Below are 16,883 nucleotides of genomic sequence, written 5' to 3'. Positions count from 1 at the left end.
ACAAGCATTCAAAACACAAATGCTGGGCTTAAAAAATACACATTTTTAGAGTTGGTCTGAAGGAGGAAAAATGCTGATGCATTTCTAGATGGGTATGTAGTCTTTATAGGATATGCTAACATACCACAATAATCCCCTTCATGTTCCCATGAGTAACTTCAGGAAACAGTGGTAAACAGTAAAGAAATGACTTGCATGGTAGCACACAAATACTTTTGACTGTGCAGTCCAAATCACACCAATGACAATTGGTCTTTCAGTCTTGTTTTGTGTGATGAGATCAGCTTCGTGACGCAATGAGGGCTAAAGTTCTGACACATCTCAGGCTCTGGTGCGTTCAGTGATGCTCATTATCAAAGTGCCACAGCAGCACTGAATCACGGTAACTGTTGTACCTGACTATATTGTTGCTTTTAGTCTGCAGCAAGCACAAATTCAACTTAAGTTAGTAAATAATTGCAAACCTCTGCAGAATACAGCACTGTCAAAAGGATTTTTCATTATGCATGGCTTTTAAGCTTATTATCTTTTCTCTGCTTTTGTCCCCCCAGACTATGTGGAGGCCTACAAAGGGGATCTGAAGAAAGTGGATCTGTATGGAAGAGTCAAGATAATTGTGTTCTGTAGGAATAGCATATCTAATTAAGACAGAAAGAGAAATGATTTGCAGGGTATTTTGGAAGTTCAAGAGCATCAATAAAATAATAACTTTGTAATTTCACTTTATAGAGAAAAGTCCATTTGATGTTTTGTTCACGTTCAAAATAACCAAATCTCAGTGTGCATGCTTCAGATTTAGGTACTTGCTATGCCAGGTAGATGAATTAACAGTGAACTAAGGATTAAATGAGTTCTGATTTATTGCAGTCCATAGGTAGAGAAAAATAAAAAAAAAGTTACTCCAGTTGTCAAGGGAGTTTTCAAATGAGACAGTAAAAATAAGTACATTGATTTGTTGGCTTTATGGATGAGACTACCTAAATATATTTATTTTCATCTCTGGTAATTCAGGACTCACAGAGGCTACTCAGCTGAAGAGCCAGTACTGACCTGAAATTTGCATTGGTATGTTAATACTGCCTGTCTGTGGTACATTACAAGGTCACAGTTCTTCTAGGTTTGCCCAGAACACTGCTGATTTGAAAACTGAGTCTTCCACTGTTCTTTCCTTTCTGCTTACTTGTGCAGAGATCAGTGACATTTTGAAACAGTGGTGCCTTTTTTGGCTGGGAGCACTTTCAGTCAAGTCTGTGGTTTCCAGCGTAGAGTGTGTTTATTATGTGTTTGTGTCCCAGAGCATATTGCTCCCCCACAACCGCTCCTTAAAGGGAAGCTGCACTTACTCTCAGCTCGTGTTTTTGTTTTATTTCAGCCTAAGAAAAAGCTGTCTGTGGAGAAGCTGGACTGTAGTCTACTTTTACCTTTCTTCCAGCAGAACACTATTTAGGTTACATCCCTTTTCCATTCAGGAATATTTTAAATGTCCTCTACAAGAGGGAAAATGAAGGAAATCTTGTATTTCTGTTTTCCATCTTTCCTTTGTACTCTGCTGATGCTGGTCTTTAAAAGCCATTGGAAAAAATTACTAATTTGCAGCAATTAACAACACATGCTAAGAGAAGATAAGAAATTCAGACCGTTTGAGAAGTCCATCTTGGCATAATCATGTTGCAATGAGCTGGTGGAACACCAATCTGATACTACTAAACACACAAACATACAGGAAAATACAGAGTGTTCACGGAAGTATCAATGACGTGTGCTTTTCCCTAAAAACATATAATAGTAACCTTACTGAAATAAGCTGGTCATCGTAATAGTATGTAATAGTAGTATTATCATTTAAGATTAATTCTTGCCATGGTGGTGAAGTCCAATGAAATTAAATAGGAACTTGAATTCCCTCTATAAATGCAGCATTCACTGTTGGGTTCTTCAGTCTTTTTGTCTACCTTCTTGTAGAGCTCATTTTCATTTTTGGTGGAATTATATAAATTTATCAAGTACGCAAGTATACAGAGGAATAGTTTGCTTTTAACAACACAACAAAAACTTAGCCAATTTATACTGTTGAGCTGGTGCAAAATAGTCACCATTTTCAGCAGCAGATAAAAGGTTTATTTTCTTTTTTTTTTCCATGAAGAGATTTATTTTTTAAAAATAGCACCATTGGTTGCCTACTAGATGAACGAAACTATTTGTATTTCCAGTGACAAACACTTGTTTCAGTGGCGAAATCCAGAGCTTCAGCCAAGTACTTGTGGGATTCATTTTTATTAATTTTTACTTTGTCAGACTAAAAGGGGGGGGAAATTGAACCATGAATTTGCGTTATTGTTTGTCCTCATTTTTTTTTCTTGTTTGGAAGGCAACCACAGGGAGGTGTGGAAGCTGGGAACAGCATTGTCATAGGAGGACCAAACACCTAGTACAGTTCTACTAACAGCAGTGTGCTTCAGCTTTTAGCATCATCTCTCACTAGGAAAGAGGTGAAACTCTGATGTATATAGAAAAGGGAAGAGGCTATTCTGAGTGATTAAGTTATGTATACCATTCCTCTTCACTTAGTTATCAGTTCAGACTGTTGCCGGTAGTTCAAAGGGAATTAAAGGGTTCACAACAGCCTGTTCTTTGCCTTGCGACCTGCGACCTTGTGGCAGCTGGCTTATGGTTGAGCTGGAAGCAGTGATGCCTTGGACGCTTATTGCAGGATTTCTTTGCTGAAAGTCTGCAGGGATGTTTAAGGCAAGCTGGGTGATCTCAGTGGTAAGAATGCCCCTGTCATTCTAGATCCTGCTAAATCTCTTTGACAGAGATAAGTTCTTATTATTAGAGCTTATAAAAAATTCATAACCAGGAATGTTATGCTGCTGAAAGGAATTTTAGACTGCTGATAGGTTGAAGTGGTAGGAGACAACAGTAACAATTTCTTATTTGTGGAAGTCCTGTACTCATACACACTGTGCAAGGTACCAAACACGTTTTCGTAGATGGCCCCTAGAAAGGTTCTCACTCAGCTTCGTATAATCATGTGTGGTATTTTAGGATAATTCAGGGTTAAGCTTGGGCTGTGATTCTGAAAGACTTTAAGCTCTCCGCCTACAAAGTCTTTGTTCAAGGTGTCAGCAATACATCCACTGTCATTTCAGTACATTCTTAGAACAAAGTAATCTGGGATCATCAGTTGACTTCTTTCTTGTCACAAGAGCCAGGAATGGAAAAGACTTTTTTACTGTCATGTAGCACTGGATCCCTTCTGTAATTGAAAGTGGTAAGGAAAATTGCAGTTGTCTTCAGTGATGGGGAGATCAGTCTTAGTCTGAGTGTAGGCTGGTTAGAGATTAAGGAACTTTTATTTCATTACCAGCTTCCCCAGGCATCCCATGCAATGACTTGAGAACCTGGTAGCACAGACGCACAGTGTGGGGATCTAAATATCCACTGATAGCTGGAAAATGGCTTAGGAGCAAAGTTATTTAACTGGCATTTTATTACATTAAAAAATGTTTCCTCATACTTTTGTGTATTCTCTGTGCTGACTAGAAGACTGGTTAGTGCTTCGAATAGTGATGTGAATTGAGCCTGCCCTGAGGGAAACCGTGACATCGTGAGTGTAAGTGTGTTGTTCAATATTATTTTCCATTTAAACCTCACGCTCTTGCAAAGGAATAAAAAGTTAATAACACTTTGCTGTTTGGACACTGTATTTTTAAGGTACAGAGAACACAGCTACAATTTCTTATGCTTGCTATTCCTTCACTTTCTCACTATCAATAGCTTGGAAGCAGAAGCACTTGGGAATTTGCAGTCAGATAAACACTGGTTCCTACAGATTCAATGGAGCAAAGGATATCTCTGCAATACTTTGCCTGTCTTTGCACTTCTGGCTATAAATGAATGAACTTCACACTCGATATTACATCTAGAAATGAAAAGTTCACTTTTTCAGTGTAAAGTAATCAATTCATTTTTATATGCATATAAATGGAGGAAGAATTGTTATAGTTTCAGCCAGAGACCTTGGCTCTGGCTCCTGTTTAAATGGTGACTGCGATTGTGGATGACTGTTGGGTGCTAAATGAGGAATATCCGTGACTAAAAATGCAAGATGTTTCAGGTTAATCTTGGATCCGGAGGCTGCCTGGCTGGGGTTATGGCTGGTTTACATGCTGTAGGGTTAGAGGATAGGAAGGAGGTGTAATTAGTGGATCAGAGCTGAATCATTCCATCCGTCCCTTCAAAAAATGTTGTACTCTTTTCGTTGGTTGTTGCCTCAAACAGCGATAAACCCTGGGACAGTGACAGCAGAAAAAATTCTCCATTGTTTTTCTAAGAGACACAAGTCATTCAAATCCTGATGATCTGTACTTTGAACACGTTTTTGCTGTAGAGGGTTTGTCACTGTCCTCATCTCTAAGCAGTCAAATATGTGGTTCAGGGTCTGTCAGTAGCGCTGATTAACACATTCAGTCCTGCTAGGACTTAAGGAACTATCCTGAACTCTTTCGAACTCATTCTTTAAAGAACTGCAACGGTTGTTTGCATCGGTCTGGTTTTAGGGTGTCGAGCAGCACATTCAGCAGCACTCAGCAAAAGAGTTTCAGCAGTTGTTAGGACAATTTTAAAGAATGGTACCTTTGATGCCTGCAATGGCTGTGCCTGTGCAGTTCATGTCTTGTAATGTGAGCACCCCCTTTGCCTGTGTTTGGTGTGATGTGGGGCAGCTCGGAGTCGGGGGGCTGATCGTCGAGGAGCCACACTGTGTCCCTCCACAGAGAACGCTGCGCCTGGGGAGCCCTTGGGGTCGGACCCCAAGCCCCGGGCGGGCAGCTGGGAGCTGCTTGGTGACCTCAGCACAGCATCGGGTCAGGCCCTCACTTAACAAATTTCAGTTACCATCAATTATAAGTGCTGACCGAGGAGGGGGGGCAAGGGAGCTGCGGTTTACCCCGTGCCTGGCCTTTTCCATTTGACGTAAGAGTATTACAGTGCTTAGATAATGCTGCTGTTGCAGTGTCCCATGAGGCATGGGCAGCAGATCGCCTGCTGGACATCACCTAATCAGAGCCACTACAGCTTATGAGCGCTTGTTGGACAGTCTTGCCCCCTACCCTCGTGAACTGGTTTGTTTGTTGCCAGCTCATAAAGCAGTACAAGCTACTCTTATTCTCTCGATCTGCCTGATAGGAAGTAAGACACTATTTAGTCACGGGGTATGATAAGCTGTATATGGCTTACGCGTAGGTTGCATAACGTCCCACAGACACAGTCTGGGGACTCAGATGGTCTTGAGCTGGCTGTGCTGGGCTCGTGCTGTGGCACTATTGTTGTGACCTGGATTTATCTGTTTATTTAGAAAGGGCTCTTCCCTTTCATATGATCTTTTATAAAAGATGTTAAGGACAACTCTTAAGAAGCCAACACATCTAGAATAAAGTCCTTTTTTTCATTATTATTATTATTAATATTTTTTATTTACAGTGCTGCATACATGGAAAGTTTTCACTGTCTTGAATTTAGTTACCATGGTGATATCATGAAATAGTTGTTGTCAATGTTCTGCCATTTCTAAACTTCCACGTTCCTTAGTGAGACCTGGATTTTGCCTGAAACGCATCCAGTTCTGTTTGCTTAAATACTAAATAATTTCTATTACAATTTAAAAATATTTAAGAGCATTGTTGTTACCAAAAGCTGGCATGATATTCCAATAATAAAAACTCTTGAGTTCTTGTATATTTGACTTAAAGATCATTGTTAAACTTTAACCTTGAAAGGATTTTAAAACTATTTTCTTTGTGCTTTATGAGTACTGCTGTTTGGTATTTTAAAAAGCCTTTTAATAATAGTGAACTTAAATCAGCTAGTGCTGCAGGTATTTGTGAACTTTGTATCTCTTCTGCAGTTCATGTATCTTATTTCCTTTACTAAGCATTGTTTTTAGAGGCAACTTCACTATGTCTTAAAGTGTTCAAAGGCTGCTTACAATAATTTTCCTCTTAAATGAGGGAATGAGGACAATAGGAATTGAAAGATTCTTACTGGGGGATACTGTACTGCTTGGATGCTCTTTAAATACATTTTTCCTACAAGAAGATTGCGTATGGAGATTTTTTTTTCTGTATGATTTTTGTCTCCAACTTGGTATGCACTGGTTTATGATTGTAGACCACCTTGCAAAATACTGTGTTCCTGAAGTACACTTCTTGCAATTACAGCGTCTTATGACATAGCACTACTGTAATGACAGTACAAAGCAAGGAATTATGTTTGTCAGCCTTGATGGTGCCCCTTTAAATCTGTGGGCTTTTGCTGTTCCCTTGAGTCCTGGTTCCTCCTTGTTTTCAATCTACCAGAAAATGGTGCTTCAAAAATGGATCATAATACCAGTAGGAATACTGTGAAGGATCAAGGAATTTGAGATGATACTACTGTAATACAACTGGTTAACGAGTAGTCAGCATGTTACCAGTGTACAGCAAACGTTACTTTCTCTGAGGATTATTTCCGTTGCAGTCATAAGCAAGGACAGAGCCATGGCCCTCCTGTGACTGGTGAATAATGTTTCAAAAGCTTTCAGATCTTGTAGAAATACTTTTCATCATGTTTTGACAGATGAACTTTTGATGGCTGCAATACTAATGTGCATTGGGAAAGCATAATTTTTAAGTGGATGCGGATTACTTACCTTTTAATACTTACCTGTGAGCTTTCACTGGTGTGAATTTAGCTGCTTATTTATGTCATGAATATGCTTGGTTCTGTATGAAAGGGAATTTCTGTGTGTTGAAAAGCTTCTGTTATGCAGATGCTGTTAAACACATTGCGTTTCCAGGGAAATGCCATTAGAACTTAAACATGAAACATAAGAACTTATGGTAAAAAATCATTACCATACTGTAATTTAACTGATTCTCAGATTCAGACCTAGACACCAGTTAATACTGGAAAGATTATTTGTTTCCATTTCTGAATATACAGAAACTTTGCAAGTCACAGTTGCACTGAAGTGTTATTCAAACTTGTCATGGATGAACTGATGGCACTCTGATTCTTAAGATATTGATGTATTAATTCATGCTTTGAATACAAGTCATCAGTGTGCAAGTATAGAGATAATACAGTTTACAGATGAGATATTCCAAAAGTAACTATCGTGACTGCCTGAAGAAAGAAAAGATCAGTAAGTAGTGAAGACGTGAAAACTCTTAAAAGATGAAGCTGAAGGTGTCACAAACAGTTCTTTCCATATAAGGAAAGATGCCATTAGGCTTTGATCATGCAAGAAAATTTTACAAGCACAATTCGGGTCTCAGTCAAAAATATACGACGGTGCAGGTTCCCCATTTTTGTGTGGAACTGGTGCTTTAGCCGTGGAATAGTTCTAGTCAGTCACTCCAAAAATGGTTGATACATTCTACAAATAAATAAATCAAGCTGCAATGAAGCAGTTGGATGCTCTGGCAACAATATTGGTCATTTCCCTTTCTCTGCCTTGTCATGAGTTTCTGAGAGTTGCCTTTGATAGGATGAGGCCTACACCCTAAAATAGATTCTTCATAAATTAAAACTTCTAGTGAAGCTATGTATTAGGCATGTGGGAAATACTTGGAGCTAAATGCGAATAATTGATGACCATATTTCACTATAAGCTGTCTTTAAGTATTTCAGCAGAATCTCATATCCTGTTTACTGTATTCAGCTGGAAAAACAAACAAAATCACTAAAATCAGAAATTGGGAAGTGATTACTTTATGCTAAGAACTAGATAAAGATTTTGATTTTTAGCCTATATGGAATCATATCATATCAAACCCTAGAACTTGTACTTAGAATAAAGATATCTACAAATATCCCATGGAAAATATGGCACAGAATCTTTTAGTGCCTTTGTGCAAGTCAATGTGTAACCAGCTGAGATTTCTGACAGGAAAGGAGTAGATAGAAATTGAAATTGAGACAGATGGAGAATAAAAGTACATAGATGCTACACCCACCCTCGAGTAACCCTGCTGTTTCCTACTATAATGCATTTATGAGCTAAATAAGAAAAAAATATTATTTATAGCAATAGTCTTTCGCCACGTGCAAAGATTTTAGGTAGAAAATGGCAAATCAGTTGCAGAGTAAAATATAGGAGATGTATGCAAAATGTTCTCAAAAATGTTGAAGATGTCAAATTCCTGTGCTTTTGATCTCTTTAATTTCTAAGAATCTGGGGTCTTAAGAATAGTAATTATTTTTGAGAAAGAATTGTCATTGTTTAAATTTGTGTCTTTTTTTTTTCCCCCTCTTCCGCTGGAAAGTAGTAGCCTTTTAGAAATATTTCCTTAATGTCCTAACTAGAAAAGACCTGGACATAGCAACTGGGTTCAGTAATAGCAGCAATGCTGGCTTTCACTAGCCTAACAGTGGTTGTCTTTTTGAGTGAATGAGTAATCCGCAACCTAAATTGAACCCAGCTGTCTTAGCTTGTTATTTAACTGCTGCAGCTTCTGGAATAAGCATGTGTTCGTCAGAAGCTTCCTGGAGATTATCTGTGCCAGTGAATAGGAAATTGTAAAACTCTGTTACGTGCCTAACAGTACTGGAAAAATTCATTTGCAGTCTGATGATCTGGGCCAAATATGTAAAGTTGTTTCAACTACCTTATAATTTTGATGTGTTATGATTATGTCACTAATCTTGGGACCTTTTCTTTATATGTCGTCTTCACATGTTCACAGGTTTTTAGTTGTTTGTGAAGCAAATGGAAATTGGCAGAAATACTGGTCAGTATTTCTCAACCTTTAGCAAAGTACATGCAAAGCTGTACTTCAAAAATTGATGCTTATTTCTGAAAAAAAAAAAAAAAGGAAGGATAGTCTTTGAAATCTGTGGCTAGCTGAATGTGAAATCTCTGTAAAACTGACATTTTGAAGATGCCATTACTTCTCTAGTTTTCTGTGTCAGCTTGTATCAAAATGGAAAGGCACGAGTAACATCCACTCCAAAGGATTTCTATGATTTATTTTTAAATTAAAGCATAGATTTTGGGGAATACACAGGAAAGCGTACATTTTAGGAATAATTTTACATGTTTTCCAGACTTAGAAAGGTATGAACACTATTCTTATGTGTTTATTGGTGAGTCTGTGAAATCTACCATATGTATACTCGAAACATTTCCCCACCTATCAAAAGAGATGTATGCAATTTAAAACAACTTTCCTTCTGAATCGCTTTTGTAGTCCTTCTGAGCTCTTGCATGTTAATTTCCTGGAAGGATTATTCCCACTGGTCAATCTCCTTTCTAGATTTCTCAATGTGCCTTCATTTTGAGATTGTGTTTTATGGGAGGAACTGCATGGATTTTATGTCAATCCCTTATCAGTTTGTGATGATTTAGAGTTAAAGTCTCAGTCTTCCATTCTCCTATTTAATTTCCAGTTTGCATATGAATCAGTGCTTCAAGAGGGTGTTTCCCCTTCTCATTTTCTTTGATTCTGAGTTGATTTTCATTTTAGTTAAAACCATAACCAAAGGAAAAATTATGAGAAGAGGGAGTCCCATACAATCTTGTCAGTTCATACTAATACAGTCCTCTGCTTTCTATTGTGGTGGTAGTTGGCATTCTTTACTTGATAAGAATACATAATGATTATGGAGCTTGGTATGTGTCTCTTGTCCAGACATAAAGAACTGTATCCAAGAAAGATTGATTAATTATTTTTTTCAACATCTGGATGAGGATTGTAGTTTTGGGTTTTTGGTTGGATTGTGTTTTTTTTTTTTTCCCTAGAGTGGGCTTAGTGATGTTCACTGGAAATTAATGCACAGACCATGCAAAACCCATCTTTGGTGGAGCTGGTACATGGGAGTAAACAAGCAGGGTTTAAAGATTTTCAATAAAACTCAATTTCCGATTATGTTTTTTATTTCTCATAAAAATTAAACTTTCAGGTAAACTTCACAGGAATTGTCAGGTATCTAAGTAAAAATTTAGCTTCTATTATTAAATTTAAAAAAGTATAATTAGGAAAATTTTCCTCTGCTAGGGAGAGATGTATTTCAGGTGTATTTTCCCCTTTATGGGCTAAACTCTCAAGCTGGACTACAGATGTGTGAGAAGCAGTATGGTCTGGTGTGCTATGAGTTACATTGCTTATACAGCCTTCGAGAGAAGGATGGGCTGTAGATAGCTCTTAGATATAATCTAATTATTAGGGACACCATAATACCTTTTCTGAGTTATGTTTTTCTACCTAGCAAAGGGCTGAGCATGGGTAAAGAATGTATTTTGACTATATTTGATTTGGTGTTATTAAGAACATTTTAAGACTATTATTAGACAATAAAACTAGCTTCATTCAGCAAGCCTACTAGTTCTATTGAATGCAAGAGAGATGAAAATAACTATGAAAAATCAATGTGTAAATGTTACTTCTTATTGCTGTCCTTTGGGTTAAAGTACTAATGAAATGTTTGAATTTCTCTTTGTAGTGCACATCTTGATGCCTTTATTCAGTATTTTCACAAGAAAATTGGCTTCACTAAGACCGTGCCTGACTAGTAACTGAGCAAAACTGTGGACATTTTATTCAGTTGAGGGTGAGCACCTCTGAGTTTAAATCAGCTGGTGAAGTGGTCGAGACACCATTTTTGTGACATAATATTCTACCTATATTTTTCTTTTCTTCACTGCTGATTTGTTTCTGTTCATATGCAGACAAGCAAGTAATGTTCCTGTCAGCTATGCTTTCCTACAACATAATAGCTGCTAAAATAGTATGTCATGTAGGTGTCTTTCAGTGGCTGCCATTCTGTTATTTCTGTGCTTACTTCACACAGTTAACCTTTTTTTTTTGGTAAACAGGAAAAGACACCAAAAAAAAGACTCACTAGCCCATTTTTTTCCATGGTTTTGGTTTTACCATCTGAAGTCACAAAGTCAATTTTTAACATTTTACAATCTCAGTGTCCCTGTATTTACGTCAACTGTATTTCAGTAAGTGGAAATGTGTTTCATTGCTGGAACTTGGGTATTTTAAAGGAATGTAATGTTATTTTGAGTATAGGATTATTTAAAGTGCCCAAATTTCAGTGACTGGAAATCCGCTTGTATACCACAAGCTACCTATCTCTGTTGCTTTATGTGGACATATGTAAGAAAGAAACCCAGCTAATGAGAAAAACTTCTGTTTAATACTTAAGATCAGAATCTATTAATGGCATGCTGCTGACTTTTATGTCCAAGAGCAAACCAAATCACCTGTCTTTTCCCTCAGTTTCCCAACTTGGAAAATGAGTGGGATGTCAGTCATTCATCTTGGAATCCGATTTGCACTGATACTTGGATGTCTTCCACCGTCCTCCCAAAATGAGTCTTTTGCCACTTTCTGCAGAGAAAACCATAGGCAGAAGAAATACTAATGAAATTCCTCATTACATAACGTAATGTGGTGATACTTTGAAACCACCAGACTGTATGTGGTAAGGAGTATCTGTTAGGTAAATAATTTTAATTACTTGTTTATACAACTAAGTTACCCATTCTCAGCTTCCTCATAGCTCCTGTGAACTACAGAAAAACCTGTTGGTTTCTTATATGGAATTTTTCAATTTTGTGATTTTTTTTCAAAAGTCTGTGAAGGCACACTCTTTTCCATGGGCTTTTTATTCAGACATGAATCATAGTTGAAAAGCAAGTCAGAAGTACACATTTTTATTACAGTGGTGTGAAGTTTACAGATACGTAGCATCTTAGCATCATCTTCTGATACAGTCTTTTCTAGGCTCCTCTGAGGTCCTTTCTGCTGTCTAAGGACTTGGCTAAATGTTTATTTTGAATTAAGGACAAGGAGGAACATGTTTAAAACATTGGGGATGCTCCATAACAAATCTCTGTACTCTAGAAAAAGAAACATTTTGTCATAGCTACTCTATTAACTGATAACATGCTTCCCATACTTTTAAGTTATACCAGAGGATCCATCATTTGTTATGTAATGATTAATTTTTTAGTGACCTTAAACAAAGTGCATTTTTGAGACACTTAAAGTTTTATCAAGCAAAATAAAAAAGTGATAAAGTACTAAGAAGTTTATTGCTTGGCCGATTGCAATATTTCAACAAATGCAAAATAAATTTAATAAAAAGTTGGAACGCACAATAAATCATTGTCTCACTACAAAGTATCAAGTTTTCTTGTAAGCTGCTAAATTAATCAGGCAACAGCTGCTAGCTGAGATGCATATAGGTCTGCAGTCATGTGTTCTTAATGAGTCATTCTGATTATGCTTACCTTTGTGTTACCTAAAATAAGTATCTCAATACATAGTCATTGCTATATGTGACATTCATCTGCTTGTTATACCATTTCTTCAGTCTGAATTTCTTTCTACAAGATACATCATCATAGCTTCTTAGCAATGAATTTTTTAAAATTGTTGTATTTGTGATTTCAAGGGGTAAAATGCTTGTAACCCTTTCTCAGATGGTAAAAATTGTGTTTTTGAAATGCTTACAGGAACACACCATCTGCTTAATCATCAAGTTTGAGTAAAAATTTAGGATTTCCTAGAATATGATAGTTATACAGTGCATTGTAACGTAAATCCAATGTGACATGAAATGGTAGATGCACTGGAAGAGCATTATGTTCTGACAATAAGGAGAAGAGCAGAAGGTGTGTCTGACTGGTTTCCCCTCTGATTCATCCTGGTCGGTTTGGATGCAGTTGGTACTCGTCTTGGACAGCAAGTCGTAACTACTTTTTGGTGGAATCATGTGACTTTTGCTTCCTCCAGACTGAAGAAGAATCAGCCACGGTTCCCTGTCAGTTGACTTCAAGTACTTCTACGGGCCACTCTTACTTCCTTTGACTGACAGCTTTGCGCTCAGGCTTTGATGGCAATCAAAATCAGTAATGAAACAGTCATCTATTATTTTTTATTTGGGACACATCAGGCGAAACAGATCATTAACTTATAAGCCATTTTTATTCCTGCATAAGTTTACCATTCTCTGCATCTGGGGCAGCATTTTGAAATTCTCTATCTAATATGACTTCTTGACTAACAGAGTTTTGTGAAGGTGGTGCATTTCAACATTAGGAAGTGCTTACCATGCAGTTGTGTAGTTTTACGCTGGAAGGTAGTTAAAATTACCTTTTATGGTTTGTTTTTTGGGCATCTTAAATGCAATGATTTTTTACTTAACAATGTAGGATTAACAATGTCAGGCTTCAAACTTAACTTGAGAAATAAAAATCAGGCAGATTCTTTTCTTCAGTACAAATCATAGTAATATATGTTTTGCAGGCCATTTGTCCTTACAGCTAGATCCAAAAGCAGAATTAGCTGAAATCTGTCCCTGAAAGTCCAAACTTGAAACCCTGAAATACCCTATTCAGCTTACCCCTAGGCCAGAATGCATCCAAACTTTTACTGGCTTTTAAAATCTCTCAGTGACTTTAGTTCTGTTTCTACGCATAACTGGCTGAATTGTAGCCTTTAGACAATTTAGTAGCTGAGCCCTTTGCTTATAATTCAGAACTGAGGTTAGGAAACATGATGTTCATCTGTCTGAAGTGGTCAATGCATCGTGTCTTCCATGCAGTAAGAAGACTTGATCTCATACTCACTTTGGGATGGTCATCTCTTTTCTTGTAGTAGATCCATTGTACTGCTTCTCTTACTGGGCCTTATGACACTCATTCAGAAAATGGGAGAATTCTTCTTGAGGCTTCCAAGATTCAACGTCCACGTCTCCTGTTTTCCGTAACAGCTTTTCAGTCACTAAAATGGGGACGTTACACCTTATTCCTGAAGCAGATCTAACAAATGAACAAGTGATCTGTTGAGTGTCTGGGGACTCGGCTGTGAGATGTGATGTTCCCCTACCTGGTTTGACCATATTGGACCTGGAAGATTTCTGTCCAGGGACTGAAGGGAGGGCAGGGAGTCAACATTTTTAACATCTCTTGCTTAAATTATTTTACTGCCATATCATTTTCATTATACAAAATTGTTATTTAATGCTAACCAAGACTCTCCAAAGAGTCTTAAATGTTAGTAGTGTAATAAAAACCTAACTGAAGCCATGGAAGTGTGCAGTTACTGAAATTTTTCTCCCTTCCCTTAACCATTCTCCAAGGGCTTGGAAAGCTGCTAATAGAACAGAACTCTGGCTGCGGATGGAAGGTGAAACACGGGAAGAAGAACAAACAGGATTGAAAACTGAGCTTGCTCTGGTGCATGTCTGTGTACTGGAACTTTAAATGGTCTCCAGATGAGTGGATTGGTACATTTTCCTTTTCAGCAAAACATCATGAACAATTCATTCCACAGGACACCAGAGCCTGCTGGCATCTGTAGGAGCAAAGCAGGTTTTAGCAGTAACTACAGTAAGAAAAAGAGGGAAAAAAAAAGGGAAGTCTAATGTTTTGGCTTCCTCACAAGGTATTTAAATGCCTACTGTGTTCTGGGCCAGCTGGTTACAATTAACCCTCTGCACTTAGAGCCATCAGTTCAAACACGTTTTGGAGACATCTGCTGCGCTATAGAAGGAGTGGAGTGGGACTAGGAGGGAGATCAGTTTACAGAATATACATCAGTGTGTCCAGATATTGTGACGAAAAAGGTACCCTGTCTGTCAAATACAGTCAAGCAAGAAGTTTGTCTGTCTGTTCCTGTGCTCTTTATCATGCTCATGTAGCTAGGCCCCACAAAGCAGAACTCAACAGCTGTGCGTCTTTTTCTGGGAGGAACGTATGTAGTATAGCATCTGTTGAGTCTAACTTCACCCACGTTTTTCTTTACATTAAGAAGTTGCCTGTAATTTCCACTGCTTCCGTGAATATTTGTGGGTGCTAAGTTCTTCTAGAAGTCACATGCAATCATTTTTGCAAAAGGTGCTTTCAAAAAGGGGAGAAGCAAGTAGAGAAAATGGCCTCGTAGAAGGCTGGGAGATTTAACCGAACAAATTCTCTTTCATACAGCAATAGCACTTTTCACTTACAGTGCCTCTGATGGCAGCATAAAAATTTTTAATCTATTTTTCACAGATGAGATGAGGAAACTGAGGCAATGGGATATGCAACTTACTTGGGTCAAATTGTGAAGACAGTTCTCCTGTGCAAGTATCATTTGTAGGGGGTGTGCATTTTACATTAGTAAAATCAAAGAGTGTTTTTTATTGCTTTCAGTGGTAGAATGGATCATGCAGAGCTCCCTCAGGATTTTGGCTACAGCATTACTTAGATCTGTCTATGTGCAAGTAGAAAAAATCAACCCTAATCAGCATGGTTTGCTTGGGAAAGGTGTATCATTGGTACTGATGCACAGGCAGAGAAAATCCTTACACAGTTACTGCTCTTACAGCTTCATCTGTAGAGTTAAAAAGCAGAATAAGTCTGTGACATACAGATTTCTAGCACATTATTTTTACCCTCCTGGACTTGTGAAGCCTTTAACAGAGGAAAAGATGTTGCTACTAATGTTTCAGCCTTCAGCTTTAAGAGATCATACTTTGAGAAAGAGAGGCAAGGGAAGTAGTCTTACTAATTCCGGGTTTTGTTAAAAAGTTGAGCTTTTCAGTATTTATACTATTGTCATGATCACATAGACACCTGCACATTTATCACTGTTAAGCCATTAAGCCCCATAGATTTAACACCAGACAGGATCACTCTAACAGAAATTTTATTTATATAATGTTGTGGGTGTGATAAAATCTATTTCTGGAGGAATGGGGCAGAGACATAAGGATGAAAGCAGAGGTGTGATTATCTCGCAGCTGCTTACATCTGTATTAGTGAAAATCCCTGATAAACTATCCAAATGCAGTTGTTCCCTGCCAGATAAACAGACACTGCATGTAAACAAACAGCTTGTGTTAAGAATGTCAATCTGCTAGTTAAACACTGCGTTAGTTTTCACATTTATTTCATTTAACCACTTAGTGAATATTATCCTCATAAGTGTCTTGCAAGAAGGAAATGTACTTTGCGAAACTCTAAATCCGTGACAGACCCAGAATAGTGAGTGGTTCCTGACATCCAGGTATCTCCCTATCTGGTTTTAAAAAATAAAGTCTGCAGGTGCTTGACCTTTTAACTTATTATTCATGTATCATCCATAAAAACCATAAGCAATAAACCATTTCCAACTCTGATAATCTTTTATAATACTTACAGATTAAGAAGCAGGTTCCTATCTTAAAACCTCCTAAAAATAACAATTCAACAAGTGACAGAAGGACCTCTGTCTCTTTTCTTTTGTTTTCCCTTTATGACCATCAGCTGTGTCAGTGAATTTGAAATTAACTAATAGGTGGCACTGAGAACTCATTAAGAAATCAGTCGTTTGGAAACTGAACATGGGTAACGTTGCCCCCTTAAGGGAGAAGGGGAGGGGAGGGCTTTGTGCCAGTTGAATGTGGCAATGATCGACCATGATCATAGGATTTAACCTTTTGATGGAGACACAATGCTATGTAATTAAAGACTGTGTCTAGTTTTCTTCAGATGACGGAACAGTAGCAGTGCTTGTCAGCAGAAACTAACTTATTTTTACTTGATTTTTAAAAAGACACAATATTCCAAAACAAGTCTGTCAAGTAACTTTAGCACATGGAATATTGCAGCAGAGCATGGTGTGTAGCTAAGGTTATGCAGACAGGGAGTCTTGAAAAGTATTCTGTTTCTTTTGGAGCTGTCTTCAGGAGAAAGATGGCATCTGTTTCATTTCAAAGAAAAATTAAAATACATATCTTCTGAAAGACATTGGAGACTAACAAGTGCTGCTTTTTCTCCTCCTGCTCTCATGCTGTGTGTCCTTAGAAGTGCTCATTTTTTCTTCTAGTACACTGTCTTTTGATGGTGTTACTCCAGAATAAAAGGA

The 16,883-nt window shown here is 37.7% G+C and overlaps 1 protein-coding gene across 1 annotated transcript in view; it reads left to right on the top strand.

Moving 5' to 3' along the window:
- The window catches only part of SH3GL2 (SH3 domain containing GRB2 like 2, endophilin A1), a 99,476-nt gene that overhangs the window by 22,269 nt on the left and 60,324 nt on the right, over window positions 1-16,883 (top strand). The gene's annotated exons all lie outside the window — the stretch shown is intronic.

Source organism: Chroicocephalus ridibundus, chromosome Z, assembly GCF_963924245.1.
Source record: "Chroicocephalus ridibundus chromosome Z, bChrRid1.1, whole genome shotgun sequence".
NCBI classification, from domain to species: domain Eukaryota; kingdom Metazoa; phylum Chordata; class Aves; order Charadriiformes; family Laridae; genus Chroicocephalus; species Chroicocephalus ridibundus.
Note: the sequence above shows the minus strand (reverse complement) of the source record. Positions and strands in the feature narration are given on the sequence as shown.